The 16,834-nt window shown below is 33.2% G+C and overlaps 3 long non-coding RNA genes across 3 annotated transcripts; 2 read left to right on the top strand and 1 right to left on the bottom strand.

Moving 5' to 3' along the window:
• Positions 1-6,591: 6,591 nt before the first annotated feature.
• Positions 6,592-7,647, bottom strand: LOC147939664 (uncharacterized). Its single transcript, XR_015563337.1, has 2 exons — positions 7,263-7,647; positions 6,592-7,060 (listed from the first exon to the last, which is right to left on the bottom strand). It is a non-coding gene; the product is annotated as an uncharacterized LOC147939664 (long non-coding RNA).
• A 540-nt stretch (positions 7,648-8,187) lies between these two features.
• Positions 8,188-9,028, top strand: LOC147939663 (uncharacterized). The gene is made up of 2 exons (XR_015564494.1): positions 8,188-8,385; positions 8,740-9,028. It is a non-coding gene; the product is annotated as an uncharacterized LOC147939663 (long non-coding RNA).
• A 1,608-nt stretch (positions 9,029-10,636) lies between these two features.
• On the top strand, positions 10,637-11,400 carry LOC147939662 (uncharacterized). Its single transcript, XR_015563728.1, has 2 exons — positions 10,637-10,758; positions 11,109-11,400. It is a non-coding gene; the product is annotated as an uncharacterized LOC147939662 (long non-coding RNA).
• Positions 11,401-16,834: the final 5,434 nt, after the last annotated feature.

The raw sequence follows: 16,834 nt of genomic DNA, 5'->3' as shown, positions 1-16,834 counted from the left end.
AAAAAAACTCATAGAATCTCATAGAATTTTATAGAATCATATTTCATTTTCTTTTTATTCTAATAGAAAAACTCTAAAACACAATCAAATTTTCTAAAATCTTTCAAAATTCTAAAATATTAAAATTATATCAAATCCTAAAATAAACAAGTTGAATACCCCTTCTAAGAGACTAAGATTAGTTATAAATTTCAAAGCGAATAACATATATTAATTTTTCACAAAATAAAATAAATAGATGCAATTAGGGAAAAGACTGGCCCATACCAAAATCCAAATATCAAAATTTGAAAAATATATTTTATAGAGGAGAGATACAAAAGAAAACAAATAATTGTATGGGTTTCGTACTTTCGTAGTGGGCTTTTCTGGTTTCCAATAGTCAGAACTAAGAAGTTTAGATTCCGAACAGTTAATAAGGGTGGTATTAGATTCTAATTTATAAAGATTTTTGAAGAGTTTAATAAAATCACTAAGAAGGGATATTTAAGGGATATTCAGCTTATATTTTAGAAGATTCTAGAGTGTTTTTAAAATCATTTGTTATTCAATTTGAAATTTATGTAAAATCATTTAAAATAATTTAAAATTTACTTGAAATTTAGTGTTATTCAAAATATTACAACTTTTAAAAAATGCTACTTTGAATGATTCTGCAAGACTTTTTTTTGTTTTTTTAGTTGACAAATATATGTAACAAAATCCTAGCTTTTGAGGTATGATTAGGGATGTCAAAATGATTAACTCAACTCAAATCAACTCATTACCTAATGAGTTTAGATGGAATGAGTTAATGGGTTGATCCAACTCATTTGTTTAAATGAGTTGTATTAACCCATAAGCTCATTAATTAAATGAGTTAAATGGTTAAATGGTTAACTCAACAAATTATATTAAAAATTAAACCTGAAATTTACTTATCAATGATGTTTTACACAAAACAAAAAAGAATTCTGTCAGATCTTTGTTCAATCGAATCTCTAACACATATCACAGTCCTGACATAAACCAATGTAAACTTGATCGACATAAATTGACAAGCATATAGAGATATATTCATGTTCAGCAAAATGGCATCAAAGGAACACGTGACTTTTCATTTCTTGGAAAAGTTACAGAGAAGTGAGAAGAGCAATTTAGCAAATATATCAAACATGTTAAGGTTAAAACTTAAAAGCAATCAAATCCACTGAGTATATATCAACATCCAACACTAAAATAATATACTAATACGGATTGAGAAACAACTAAGCCATTTACAGATAATCTGACTTTAACCATTTGCAGAAAACATGTTTCTCCCCCCCCCCCCCCCCACCATCACTTGACCATTCAATTATAATAGTTTAACCCAATTCGATCACACAACAAAAGAACAAAAGCCCATGTCTCTAAATCATTACGTACGGCCAGGTCTCTCCTCTTTCTCCTATTTCACTCCCTCGTTTTTTACATTTCCGCTTCCAAATCAAAATCCCAAAAACTTTTCTTCGATTCCGTAAAAGAAACGAATAGTTTTGGGAAAAATCATGATGAAGCTCTTTACAATGATGGCATGATGAAATTCTATTTTTCTCATAGCAACCCGAATTCTAATCAAGATGAAGTTGTTTTGGAGATAAAATCAAAGCATTGATCGGTTTACACATTTGATTGGTTTAAAAGTTTTGGTTATATTTAATCGGTTTAAACATTTGAGTCAATTTGACTCAATAAAAGAAGAATTGATGGATTAAATGGTTAAACCATTATCCATTACAACTTGTTGGGCATAATTTTATCGTCATAAATAAGTAAATATAATTTATTTAGTCAATGCATATTTTACTGGATAAAGTCAACATAAATATGAATTTATCTTGTAAAAAGAAAATCTTCTTGATTGATTCAATGAACTGAAAATCTTGCGACTGACTCTATCACGAGACCGAGAATCTCACGACTGACTCTATCACGAGACCGAGAATCTCGCGACTGACTCTATCACGAGACCGAGAATCTCGCGACTGACTTCGTCAGTAGACCGAAAGTCATGCGACTAGATCTGCTAATGGACCAAGAGTCTAACAACCGACATCGTTAGTGGGCCAAGAGCCTTGTGACCGACCTTATTATGGATAGGGTCGGCAAGCCCCAAGATATATCCTAAGGGATTAGGGTAAAGGGATCTATATACAAAGGGAGAGCAGCTTCCACGAGAGGGATCATCGAGAACAAAGCAAGAGACCTAAAACACAAGACACACGACTCAACTCTAGAACGCGGCTAGGGTTTATAGATTGATTCGCTGTGCCTTGAATTCTTGTATTTGAGCTCGAGACTTTGATCAATAAAAACAACTATTCAACATATGTTTCTTGTCTCCATAGTCTTTAAACGAATCGATTATTTTTGCCCTAACAGTTGGCGCCAGAAGGAGGGGCAAAGTAATCTACGTGAGATGACGGGAAACGGAAGTGACACGACCAATGTCGAAGCGACTGTCGCCGCTCAGCTGGAAGCCTTGACTGCCAAGATGAACGAGACGGTGCAGAAGCTGACGCAGATCGAGGCTGATAATGCTAGGCTACGGGAGGAGAATGCCTCGCTGATGACAACAGGAAGAATTTTTACTGAAGCAACCTCAAGATTTCGTGGCGTACAAGTAAATCGGATGCAAGACCTTAACTCAACTCCTGCAGCTACTCGAATGACGACCGCGACTGAAGACGGACGACTAGAGACTCCACGGGAGGAGAATAATGGAGGAAACCCTAGCATAAGGCAAACTCGCGAGAACCTTGTTCGAGAAGAAAACACGGATCAACAACGAACCGTTAACGCGCCGCACGTTACAGGATTCGAGCATGAACCACACACCATGTCAGCCGAAGCCGCTTACTTGGAAGCTATGCTTACAAAGCGTTTGGGTGCAGTAGAAGCCATGATCGGACAACTGCCAGGAGTGACTCCACCAATCCGAAAAAACAACTTGCACTCATATGCCGACACACCTTTTTCTCACGAAATTGCACTCACGGAGATGCCAAGAAAATTCACGTTACCAACAATGAAGATGTATGATGGAACATCTGACCCGGATGACCACATAGCACAATACAAACAACAAATGTTCACGACAGCCATCCAAAAAGAGTGCAGGGAAGCTACTATGTGCAAAGGTTTTGGCTCAAGCCTAACGGGTGCAGCACTTCAGTGGTTTATCAACCTGACAAACGGCTCGATAAACTCGTTTGCATCGTTGACAGATCTCTTTGTTGAGCAATTCGCAAGCAGCAGGAACCTAGAGAAAACAGCGGATGACCTTTACGAGGTACGACAAAAGAGAGATGAGTCGTTGTGTGCCTACGTGGGATGCTTCAACAAGGAAAAAGTATCGATACTCAGTTGCAACACGTCAACCGCCATCTCCGCATTCAAAAGAGGCTTGCTTCTAGATGGTGACTTGTACAAGGAGCTTACGAAGTATCAGTGCAGAACGATGGAAGACGTGCTTTCACGCGCATGGGCACAGATAAAGTGGGAGGAAGACTCGGCTTATCGCCAGCGACGTTCACCACGATCTGATTCTCTTGAGGTGAGAAACGAAAGGTCGAGTAGGGATGTCAAGCCTTACCAAAAACCTAAGGACGAGAACACTAAGAGTGGAAGAAAGAACACGCATCAACCATTGAGCGGAGCAGACAACTTGAAACCTAGATCATCAACATGGCCAGATATCAGTAACCTTTCAATCTCGCATGCACATTTAGTCGGTGTACTGAAGGAGATGGGTGAAACCGTGAGATGGCCTCCAAAGATGAAGGCACCTGACAACAAGCGTAACACCTCAAGGTGGTGTGAATTCCACAATAATCACGACCACAGGACAGAAGATTGCATCTTATTGAGGATGGAAGTGAATGAGCTGTTGAAAAAAGGATACTTGAGAGAATACTTATCTGACAAAACCCGCAACCGTCTGGATTGCGAAAACAATAAGCAAAAAGCAATTGCAGATGGTCCGGCTTCGCCCCCAAAACATGATCGAGTCATTAATGTTATCTCTGGAGGATCAGAGATAAGTGGAATAACTCACTCAGCTGCGAAAAGAAATACTAGAGCTGTCAAGAACTCTCAAAACAAAGGACACGCTACACAAGGCGATACACCGTCATACACCATAACTTTTACGAATGATGAGAGCAGCGTACCAACTCTGCATCACGATGCGTTAGTCATACAGCTGACGGTGGCTAACTGTTTGATGAAGAAGATATTGATCGACAATGGAAGCTCAACCAACATCCTTTATATGCAAGCATATAAGGAGTTGGGTCTCGAAGAAGGAGGACTAACACGAAAATCTATACTGTTGGTAGGGTTCAGCGGTGAAGTCAAGAAAAGTATTGGGGAAGTGACGCTTCCAGTGTATGCTGAAGGAGTTAACAAGCACACTAAATTTTTGGTAGAAGATTGTGCTTCGGCTTACAATGCTATTATGGGACGCCCTTGGATTCACGACATGGGAGCAATTCCATCGACTTTGCACCAGACTATCAAATTTCCCACCCCATGGGGAGTGAAAGAGATAGTAGGGGAACAAGAAAGTTCACGGTCGTGTTATCAAACTACTTTGAAAGGGAAGGGCCAACAGTTATAGCAATTACAGAAGCCACCACCGGTGCCACACGGCGAAGAGCCAGAGGTGGAGCAACTGGATGAGGTGCCGCTACTAGAAAACGATCCCGACAAACGGGTGAACGTGGGCTCAAAACTGTCAGTCGACGAGACTTATCAACTTTCTTCGATCAAACGCTGACTGCTTCGCTTGGACGCACGCCGACATGCCTGGGGTTGATCTAGACGTCATCATGCATCGTCTATAAGTAGATCCGGATCATCCACCAGTCAGACAAAAGCGAAGGAAGTTTGCACCTGAGCGTGATTCGATAATTAACAAAGAGGTCCAAAATCTCTTGGATGCAGGGTTCATACGTGAAGTGAAGTATCCGGATTGGCTAGCCAATGTGGTGGTCGTTCGAAAGAAAAACGGGAAGTGGCGGGTCTGTATAGATTTCACTGATCTAAACAAGGCATGTCCTAAAGACCCATTCCCGCTACCTCACATCGACAAGCTCGTATATGCTACCGCTGGACACCAACTGATGAGCTTCATGGATGCCTTTAGTGGCTACAATCAGATTCTAATGCATCCAGACAACCAAGAGAAGACGACATTCATGACTACACGAGGCATATACTGCTACAAAGTGATGTCGTTCGGTTTAAAAAACGCTGGCTCCACCTACCAAAGACTAGTGAACATGATGTTTGCTAGCCAAATCGGTCAAACTATGGAGGTTTATATCGACGATATGTTGGTGAAGTCATTGGTGGCAGAAGACCACATAGTACACCTGCATCAGGCCTTCACTACGCTACGCAAATACAACATGAAGCTAAACCCTTCGAAGTGTTCGTTTGGTGTTAGTTCAGGCTAGTTCTTTGGGTACATTGTCACGTTTCGAGGAATAGAAGCTAATCCAGACCAAATCAGAGCAATTCAGAGCATTGCTCCTCCAAGAAACGTGAATGAAGTGCAGAAGCTCACTGGAAGGATGGCTGCCCTCAACAGATTTATCTCGAGACTTTCTGATAGATCACATCTGTTCTTTGCTGCCTTACGAAAGCCAAAGCCAAAAGACTTTATATGGGACGACAAGTGTGAGGAAGCACTGAAGCATTTGAAGGAGTATCTCACGTCACCTCCTGTTTTGTCAAAGGCCAAAGACGGAGAAGTGTTGTTACTGTATCTTGCTGTATCAAAACATGCAGTCAGTGGAGTCCTCATATGCGAAGAAGGAAGCAAACAATATCCGGTGTACTATGTGAGCAAGTCTCTCTTAGAAGCCGAAACAAGGTACAATCACCTGGAGAAATTAGCGCTTGCATTAATAACAGCGGCAAGGAAGCTACGTCCTTACTTCCAAGCCCATCCTATCGTGCTAGTAACTTCGTCTCCTATAAAATCGGTGCTCCACAAGCCAGAGTTATCAGGGAGATTGGCTAAGTGGGCAGTCGAACTTGGAGAGTATGACGTCATTTATAGACCGACCACAGCCATAAAATCGCAAGCAGTAGCTGATTTTGTCGCTGAATTCGCACCAAGCATGATCCGAGAAGTGATAGAAGAAGTGCAAACGCTTCAGGATGGGACAAGAAACGGGGAATGGAAGCTCTATGTCGATGGTTCTAGCAACGTTAGAGGAACTGGTCTCGGCCTAGTTCTTATGTCTCCAACAGGCGATACAGCTTTGAGAGCAGTCAGATGCAACTTCCGAGCTACTAACAATGAAGCAGAGTACGAGGCATTGATAGCGGGACTAACGTTGGCTCGAGAGCTCGGAGCTCAAAACGTAGAAGTGTTACAATTCATTTGATCCATAAACCATTTGACCCACAAACTCATTTTATTCATGAACTCATTAGGGTAAATTTTTTTTAACTCATTAGGGTTCATGGGTTGAGTTGAATTGAGTTGATCCATCAAAATTGACCTATTTTGACACCTCTAGGTATGATTTTAAAGGATTTCATAACAAAAAAAACAATCCATAAAAATCACCTTGGACGAGAATTAACTGGAAGGGCGAGACACGTTCCTTGAGATGATAACACGAGCATATATTCTTCATCACTTTTACAGCATAGATCATATACGTACGCTAACTATGTGTGTGTACATGTTTCTCAGAATTAACAAAAATAATAGCAAAGATGTCGGAGAGTTTCAAAGTGTGATTCTGCTGTAGCAGAAGCTTCAATGAGAAAACGAGGCAGCCACCAGTAAGCATCAAGAGACTCTTTGAAGCTTACTCAAGAAACGGCAAGATGTCTTCCGAAGAGCTTCTAAGATTTGTGAGTGAAGTCCAAGGAGAACGGCACGCAGGATTGGACTACGTGCAGGATATCTTCCACAATGTCAAACACCACAACATTTTTCATCATCACAGACTTTTTGATCTCAACGCCTTCTATCGCTACCTTTTCAGCGATCCCAACTCTCCTCTTCCCTTGCCTGGCCTTGTACAAAGTTTTGAATTTTTTTTTAGGGATTTTTCTTTTCTTTAAAAAATGTCTGTGTGGTATAATTAATATATATATATATATATATATATATATATATATATATATATGTTGTTGATGGAGTTATAAAGGTGCATCATGACATGAAGGCACCGTTAGCGCATTACTTTGTGTACACGGGACAAAACTCTTACTTGACTGGGAACCAAGTGAACAGCAGAAGCAGCGTAGAACCGATCGTGCAGGCTCTCAGAAAAGGCGTAAAGGTGATTGAGCTCGACTTATGGCCTAATTCTTCCAGTTTTTTTTTGTGTTGTACAATATTTTAAAATCATCCAAAATTACTAATCAAATCTTATAGAATATTCTTTTTTGTTAAATAAAATAACTCTAAAACACAATCAAATCTCTTCTTTTAAAATTCTAAAATATCAAAATCCTACCAAATCCTTAAAATATCAAATTGAATACCTCCCTCTAAAAGTGAATAAGTGAAAAATTGTCAAAGATTGCTAGAGAACTTTGTTGATTAGTTTTCTAAAATCTTGTAAAGTCCTCCAAACAATCCCTGTATTTTTGTAAAACATTTCATGACTTTATTTTGTAAAGAAAATGACTAAAATTATGAACCAATAACATAGTAATTGAATTCATTAACAATCCTAGATTCTTTTGTTTTATTTGAATAACACAAAACTTTTAATGACTTTATAAAAGTCTGAATCTAATAACCCAAATTTGTTAAGATTTTAAATGTCTTTTTACAAATCACAAACTAATAACACTAAACTTTAACATAGTTTAACAAAATCTTGATCTAATAACAACAGATTCTACATAACATTTAAAATCTTTAAAACTCTATTCAAATCTCAAACCAATACAAGTGTCATATATTGCTAAAAAACAAATACTAGTTTACCTGCAGCATATTAATTGACAAAAATAATTTGTATAAATTTTTTACTTGTCAGATATATCTTATTCCTATCATTCATTAATATTAATTTTTCATTTAATATAGTCAAAATTTATGTTCAAAATACAAAACAAATGTCAATAACTTTTTGACTCATAATTTTATTAGCATAAATGGAAAAAAATTTCATAGCAAAATTAAACAGATTGGGAAATATGAGATTACCCAAGAGTAAGATTAATTATATAAGTAGAATCTCTCTAAAAGATTAGCATAATATTATTCAGTTAAATTTATACAAAAAATTATTATCATCATGGGTATCACAAAAGCTTTGGTGATTTTTCAAATTGTCATATTAGCTGTTTCGTTGTCCAACCATATTGTTATTGCCTCAGGTATATTTAAATCTTTTGTGTTTGTGATTGTGATATTCTATAATCATAACTTTTGGACTCTATACAAAACTCTAAATAATGTATGGACTTGTTATACGTAATTATATATACAAAGATACAATACACATACTTGCATATACTGGCCGGTGTAAAAAACGCAAAAATTGTTATATGCTCGGTTTATTTTTTGAAAAATGGACGTTAATTACATATAATTTTTTTTTGAAAATTATTTATGAGCCTTAAAATATATGTAAATTTAGTATAGTACCAGTGCAAATGCACTTGTTGCACATCTCTATCACTGGCTATGCATATACATATTTTAATATATTTTTTGGTGGTTTTGTGTAGATGCAGAGATCGACAAACTTTCGGATAATTGCATCGCTGTGTGTATTAGAGGACATGGGTATGGGTCAAGATTAATATATTGGTTAAGAGAATGTTCTGCAGACTGTATAAAACGGGGATATCACAACGGAGATTGTGTAAAGCAAGGTATCGTACTTAGTTGTTGTTGCTATTAGTCCCCTAATGCTAAGCAATTCAAACGTTGTATTTATACAATTCTAGCATCGGACTTATGATTATCGTGTTAATTTACAATAAATAAAATGAAATAAAAAGTAATGTTTTTTTATATGCCTTTGCAATCAAACTTTTTTAAAAAAAACATAGTGGATATGAATTATATGATTAATTTTGTATATATCGGGTTTCTATGAGTTGTTTTTTTCTTTCTAACAATAAAAGTAACGTTACCCCGAACAAAACACTCGACCACCTGATGGTCGTGCCTAAGTTAGCCAAAATGAAACATTCGCATGGCTGTCCTCATCAGCAATGTTCTGAAAGCTCCGCAAGAAGAACTCAGCCTGGTCTCATCCTCCAAGACCAGAGCATAGCCTCACGCCTCTCCATTTCGGATCTGCCGACCTCACCGCCACATAAGCAAGATTAGCTCCCAAAACATGAATTCGATCAGCATTGAATCTCACTTCTTTATTTGTTTCTCTCTCGCAAAATCGTTTACTAGTTTGATCCAAAATATGCATATGTGGTAAGATCTATTTGCATCACCAACTTTGATGTTAAGTAAACCAGAGGAGAGAGTCTTTGGAACTGGAGAGCTTCTAACTTTGATGGCTAATGAGAAAATTCTCATGTGCCATTTGATCTACCTGAAGTAATTCTCCAAGTTCCTTCTTCTGATTGATCTCTGCTAAAAGTTAAAACATGATTCAATTCAACAAATTGTAATCGATTTAGCTCGCAAGAGTTGGGTTTTAATCAGTCAGAAGCTTTGGTAAGGAAAACACACTCAGAGGAAAGAGGGGTTGCCGTTTAGTTTGTCGAAGAGTTTTAAATGCTCTGTTTTCCTACTTATGATGTTTCTAGTTTAAACAAGTAAGTAAATTACATTATGGCCCTGTTAAGAAGTGAATCGCTGTCGAAGCCACCAGCGACCAAAAATATGTCTTTACTTTTCTTTTCAATACATGTTTTGTTGGATTTTTTTTATATTTTACCGAATTTATAATTAACACATTTGATATTGCATCCAAACCAAAATAGTAGTACCGACTACGGGTCGGGTCGAAATCAGAGTATGATATTAAGTAAATTAAATATATAATTTTATAAAATGTATAGAATAAATAAATTTTATATTATTTTGTGACAAACAAATCCAAATTTATGTAAATATTTTCCCACACTGTAGAGCGTGGGTCACTATCTAATTGGAATTATGAGGCCAAAGTACAAACATTATCGTGTTGATTATAATAAATGGAATCTTATAACATAACAAATTATATTAATGTGTTCTTAATCAAATATTTTGTGTAAGGTAACAATAAGAACTTACAAAGTCAATATATTGATTCGATTTAGTTATGCAATAAGTTACTGTTGACCAAACTTACAAGTGTCATATCTTGTTAAACAAAAAAAGTACTAGTTTACCTTCAACATATTAATTGACAAAAATAATTTGTATAAATTTTTTACTTGTAAGATATATCCTTTTTTTTTTTGTCAATTGTCAGATATATCCTATTCCTATCATTCATTATTATTATTTTTTTCATTTAATATAGTCAAAAGATATGTTCAAAATATAAAATAAATGTCAACAACTTTTTGGAAAAACATTTAATAGCAAAATTAAACAGATTGGAAAATATGAAATTACCCAAGAGTAAGATTAATTATATAAGTGGAATATCTCTGAAAGATTAGCATCATCTTATTCAGTAAATTTATACAAATAATTATTATCATCGTGGGTATCACAAAAGCTTTTGGTGATTTTTCAAATTGTCATATTAGCAGTTTTGTTGTCCACTCATACCATTATTGGCTCAGGTAATTATAAATCTTTGGTGTTTGTGATTGTGATATGGTAATAATCATAACTTTTGGAGTCTATACAAAACTCTAAATAATGTATGGACATGTTATACGTAATTATATATACAAATATACAATACACATACTTGCATATACATAAGGCCGATGTAAATATCACAAAAATTGTTATACTCTCTGTTCAATTTTAGAAAATGGGCCTTAATTATTTTTTTTTTGAAAATTATTTCTGAGCCTTAAAATACATTTAAATTTAGTATACTCTAGTGCAAATGCACTTGTTGCACATGTCTATCACCGGCCATGTATATACATATTTTAATATATTTTTTGGTGGTTTTGTGTAGATGCAGAGATTGACAGAGTGTCATTGGATAATTGCATCGTTGTGTGTATTAAAGGACAATTTGGGTCACAATTTAAATATTGGTCACGAGAATGTTTCGCAGATTGTACTAAAAAGGGATACCAAAACGGAGATTGTGTAAGCCGAGGTGGCCTAGCTCGTTGTTGTTGCTATTAGTCCCGTAGTCCCCTAATGCTAAGCAATTCAAACGTTGTATTTATACAATTCTAGCATCAGACTTATAATTATCGTGTTAATTTACAATAAATATAATGAAATAAAAAGTAATGTTTTTTGTTTGCCTTCTTAATCAGTTTAAAAAAAAAACATAGTGGATTTGAATTATATGATTAATTTTGTATAAATCGGATTTCTATGAGTTGTTTTTTTCTTTCTAACAGTAAAAGTAACGTTACTGCGAACAGTACACTCGACCACTTGATGGTCGTGCCTAAGTTAGCCACCGCCACAGAAGCGAGATTAGCTCCCAAAACATGAATTCGATCAGCATTGAATCTCACTTCTTTATTTGCTTCTCTCTCGTAAGAACGTTTCCGAGTTCAATCCAAAAAATGCATACGTGGTAAGATCTATTTGCATCACCAATTTTTATGTTAAGTAAACCAGAGGAGAGAGTTTCTGGAACTGGAGAGCTTTTAACTTTGATGGCTAATGAGAATATTCTCCTGTGCAATTTGATCTACCTGAAGTAATTCTCCAAGTCTATTCTGTTTGATCTCTGCTAAAAGTTAAAACATGATTTAGTTCAAAAAATTGGAATCGGTTTAGCTCGTCTAAAGGCAAACCGGAAATTGCAAGAGTTGGGTTTTTATCAGTCATAAGCTTTGGTAAAGAAAACACTCTAGGAGGAAAAGAGGGGTTGTTGTTTAGTTTGTTGAAGAGTTTTGAATACTCTGTTTTCCTACTTGTCCTGTTTTGAGTCTAAACAAGTACGTAAATTACATTATGGCCCTATTCAGATCGCAACCATTGGCGACCAAAAATGTGTCTTTACTTTTCTTTCAATCCTTCTTCATCTTTTTTTTTTCCTTTTTCATGCTGCTGCGACTGAAATCCCATGAAATAGTGACACCACTTATGCCTTTGTTTATAAGAAGCTACTGTCACTGGTTTGAACCATATACAGAGATATACGGAAAAGACGATCTACGGAAATATTTTGTAACTTAACAAAATCTAAGTTTTAATTGGGAATTTGCCAGTATTACAATTATACCCTCTAATATATTAATAATTACAATATGTTGATGTTACTAAAAGAATCGCTGGTTTGAGTGGTGCAACCAACAAAAGAACAGGGGATCGTCTATGTATTGTGAAATGCTGATCAAGCCAATAAATGAGTTTTAATTTACAAAATTTGTATTCTATTTCAACCTAGCTACCGTATTAGTTGTTTCTAAAGTGTTGTTCCAGTTCTATATTTTCTTATTTTGAGCAAGCAATCTTTCTGGTGAGTTGGATTTTTTTTTTTTGGCTCTGTTTTAACTGTTAATATGATTATTCCTTTTTATTTGTTTGTATTTGAAAAATTGGAAGAGCTATACTGTTTATGAAGACAAAGGGTCGAGAAGCGTCAGGCATTTCGTTACATCTAACGGATCAAAAAGCGTCGGCCATTTTAATACTTATAAATAATAAATAATGACTTTTATAAAATAATCAAAAAGCGTCAGCCATTTTTTAAAATCCATTTGAAACAAGACAAAATAATAGATTCTCATTAATGGTAAAAACGTCGATTGCCATACGTTTGAAACCCCTAGACTATGCTCACGTTCTAATTCCTATTAGCTAATCTATATCATTTAACGAATTTATGCTATAACAAACTACGATTAACCGGAAAAGACAGAACGAGAAACGAGGATTGGAAAAGAAACAAACTCTTTATTTAACAAACTTAAAATCCGATTATACAAAGCTTAACCAGTTAATGGTACAAAAGTTTGTTTATATAGTTAAGCGAATTAACTATAGTAGACCAAACTTGGTTCACCAATCTAATTGAAATCAAAATAACCTAGCACGATAACCGGTTCATCACATCTAATATGCTACTAATAAATAATAGTAACCTGAGATCTAATTACTTGAGTGACATGTTCTGTTCTATTCATCGAAGTTTAATTATGTTTCTACTTCTAGGGTTTGCGAAATTTGATTAATTAAGTCAGATAAATATCTTACTATATTAAGTGAGAGACCGTCGTCCTCAGTATATGAAAATGTTCTTCCGTTATCCTCGTCTTGTTTTTTTTTTTCCTTTGTTATTTCACTACAAAAAAATAATTTTATTATGACAAAATATTTAGTCACAATAAAAAGTATTTAGTTACAATATAAACATTGTTACGAATTTGTGACGATTTTTGAATAGTTGCAATACAATCGTCACAAATTTTTATTTGTAACAAAAACGTCACAAGAGTTGCAACAAATATATTAGTAATCATTTTGTCATCATTAATTACGACACAAAAAGTAACAAAACTGTCTCAATTACAGACTAACAAAACGTCTTTAAATCGTCACAATTCGTGTTTAAAATAACGTTTTAATTATGTATCTTATTATTACGAAACTATAGTCTCAAATGGTCACAAATGATAATTAAAAATTTGTCGCAAAATTTTAACAAATACTCAAAAATCATGATATTTTGTGACGATCATAATGTCCAATCTTATCATTAGAAGTTAGTTTCAAATGGTCACAAGTTATTACTAAAAAATTTATTGCATATGATAAAAATTATAACTAAAAAATTAATCTCAAAACAATATTCTTTTTTAAAATTTATAATCATACAATTTTTTTATAATCATAAACATTAGATATATATTATAATAAGCTATCTTTATTCTTACAAAGAAAATAAATCACAAATTCGACGAGATGCACATATTCGACCATAACTTTCATATTATAACTCCTATGCAAATGATCCCAGGCTCTCTGGAAAGACTCTCTGGAAAGGTAAGACTCATATCTTTCCAACGGCGGGTAGATCAGCTTCTAGTTCAATTTGTAGCAGTGAGAAACGATTTCACATGATGACTGATGTTAATTCGCGGATCTGCGTAGAATAGGTTTGAGAAAACATGTATAACTTTTAATTTACAAAAAGGGTTACAAAATTTTTTGGGGAAAACTTACATTTATGGGTTGAGAAATTTCTCACCAAAATCCGTCAGTAGAAGAGTCCGTTTACCCCTTATTTTCCACCATCTCCTAGGACATGTAAGATCTGTCCTTAATCTCAACTGTGGCTCTTTGTTCTTTTTCTCTCAAATGGTTTATTCTCTCTCTCTAGGTTTAGGAGGCACGAAATTATAAAGAATAAAACCCTAATCATCTCTTAAATAAGTCTTGTTAAATTAGGGTTAGAGACTTGGCTTATTGGGCTTTGTATAAATGACATAACAATTTATACTATTTTATGACTAATGTTTACTCATTTTAATGTTACAAACTGTGACTTCCATATCTGTTATAAGTTCATAACTAATTTGCAACAACATATTGGTCACAATGTAGTCATAAGAGTGACGATTAATATTATCGTAGCATATTCGTCACTAATTGTGACAAATTTTTGTTACTGATTTTTTCCGTCATAATATAGTGACGAAAATACTATGAATTTGTGACAAATAAATTTAGTCATAATATCATATTTAAAGTGTCACAAATTTGTGATGAAAATTTTTTGTCTCAAAAATACGTCTCAATAAAATTATTTTCTTTTAGTGTTTTGTTTAACAAATCTTAGTGATAGTCAAAATATTCAAACAAAGAAGAGTCAAATATATTACTCTGTTTTTACTCTGACACTAGTATATTGGAAAAAAGGAAAAGACAACAAGTTTTTGTATGTGCCCAATTCATATCGACAGGTAATATAATATGTATCTGTTCTTTATAGTGTCTTCATTCATTTGGGAATTATACACTTGTATATTACAAAAGGATAAGTAAAACAAAGCAAAGTAAGAGATAAGATTAATGGTCCAAATTAACTCATTAGATCTCTATATACAAACCCATTTTGGAAATAAATAGGCCATCTGTAGTAATAAAGCATAATACTCTTTTTTTCTCTACAAACTTTTTATTTATCTTTTCAAAATAAAAGCTAAAAATAGTTTTTTTTTAGTGAAAATATACTAGTTTGACACAAATTTGGTAATTAATTGCTAGATTAACACTCCATCCTATCCAATAACTAAAATGACACAATTTTTATGTAAAAAGACTAAAAACCCAGATTTTTTTTATTTTTTTTTTAAAAAACGAAAATACAATATAGCATTTAATATTTTGATTTTAAAATATGATTAATGAAAAATATAAAATGATTAAAAAATAGACTAAAACACAGAAAATTTAATTTTTTTTTAGTTTTTTATAAACGAAAATACAATATAGCATTTAATATTTTGATTTAAAAATATTATTAATGAACAATATAAAATGATTAAAAAATATGATGTTTATTTTTTAATATAGTTTTTAAAAATAAAGTATGATTTAAAATATAATGTAGAAAAATAATATTCAAAAAATTGTTTATAAAAATATTATTCAAAAACGAAAATACAATATACCATTTAATATTTTGATTTAAAATATAATGTATAAAAATAATATTTAAAAAATTTACAAAATATTTTAAGATATATAGTTTAAATAAATTTTATTTAAAATATAATGTATGAAATTATATCTAAAAAATATTGTATATAAGAAGTATTAAAATATGATTTATGAAAATATAATATAATATATAAAATATGATGTTAATTTTTTAAATATGATTTAGGAAAATTAAAATATATAAAATATGCTTTAAATATATGAGTTTAAAAATATGATTCATATTATGATTTATAAAAAATATAATTAACAAAAATATGACTTCAACTTAAAACAAATCTGTTGTCACTATATTTACATTTTACATCTAATAAATCTATTATCAAACACCAGATTTTTGGAAGCAAATAAAAACAACTGTCATAGCGTAAAAAAACCTGCCATAACATATGGTATTCACATAGGTCATTTTAGCAATTTTTAGAAATATTATAAATTTGTTATCAAACGATAGATTTTTGGTTAAATTAAAAAATCTGTCATAACTTAAAACAAATCTGTTATCACTAGAGGTCAACTTAGTAATTATTTTTCTATAAAAAAATATGTCATGTTACGACAGACTTTTAATCAAGAAAATAAATCTGAAATAACGGTGGAAAATAAATCTGCCAGACATTTTACAAATCTGTCATATATTGTGAAAATTTGTGATGTGTTTATAAATAAGTCTGTCATGAAAAATAAATTTTTCATCAATTATAAATCTGTCATAAGTGTAGCTAAAAAATCTGTCATCCAAAATAAATCTGTCATAAAAAATCTGTCATACAAAAATAAATCAATTGTGCCAAAACAAATCTGTCATACATAAATAAATATGTCACAACTAGTCCGACAGACTTTTGAAAATATTTAGATTTTCTTACAAAAAATTCTGGGAAGGTAAATTTGACTTTATTTTTTTTCTAATAAAGAAAAAAAAATGTATTTTAGGCAAAAAAATAACTCATCTAACCTTCACATTTTATGAGTTAGTTTAGTAAATAAACTTTTAATTTGGATCAATCTAGTTTTTCTCCGTCCCTATTTTTTAATACAAATTTT

This window comes from Camelina sativa, chromosome 8 (assembly GCF_030686135.1).
Source record: "Camelina sativa cultivar CO46 ecotype springtype chromosome 8, ASM3068613v1".
In the NCBI taxonomy this organism is placed as follows: domain Eukaryota; kingdom Viridiplantae; phylum Streptophyta; class Magnoliopsida; order Brassicales; family Brassicaceae; genus Camelina; species Camelina sativa.
This window is presented reverse-complemented; position numbering and strand designations above follow the sequence as displayed.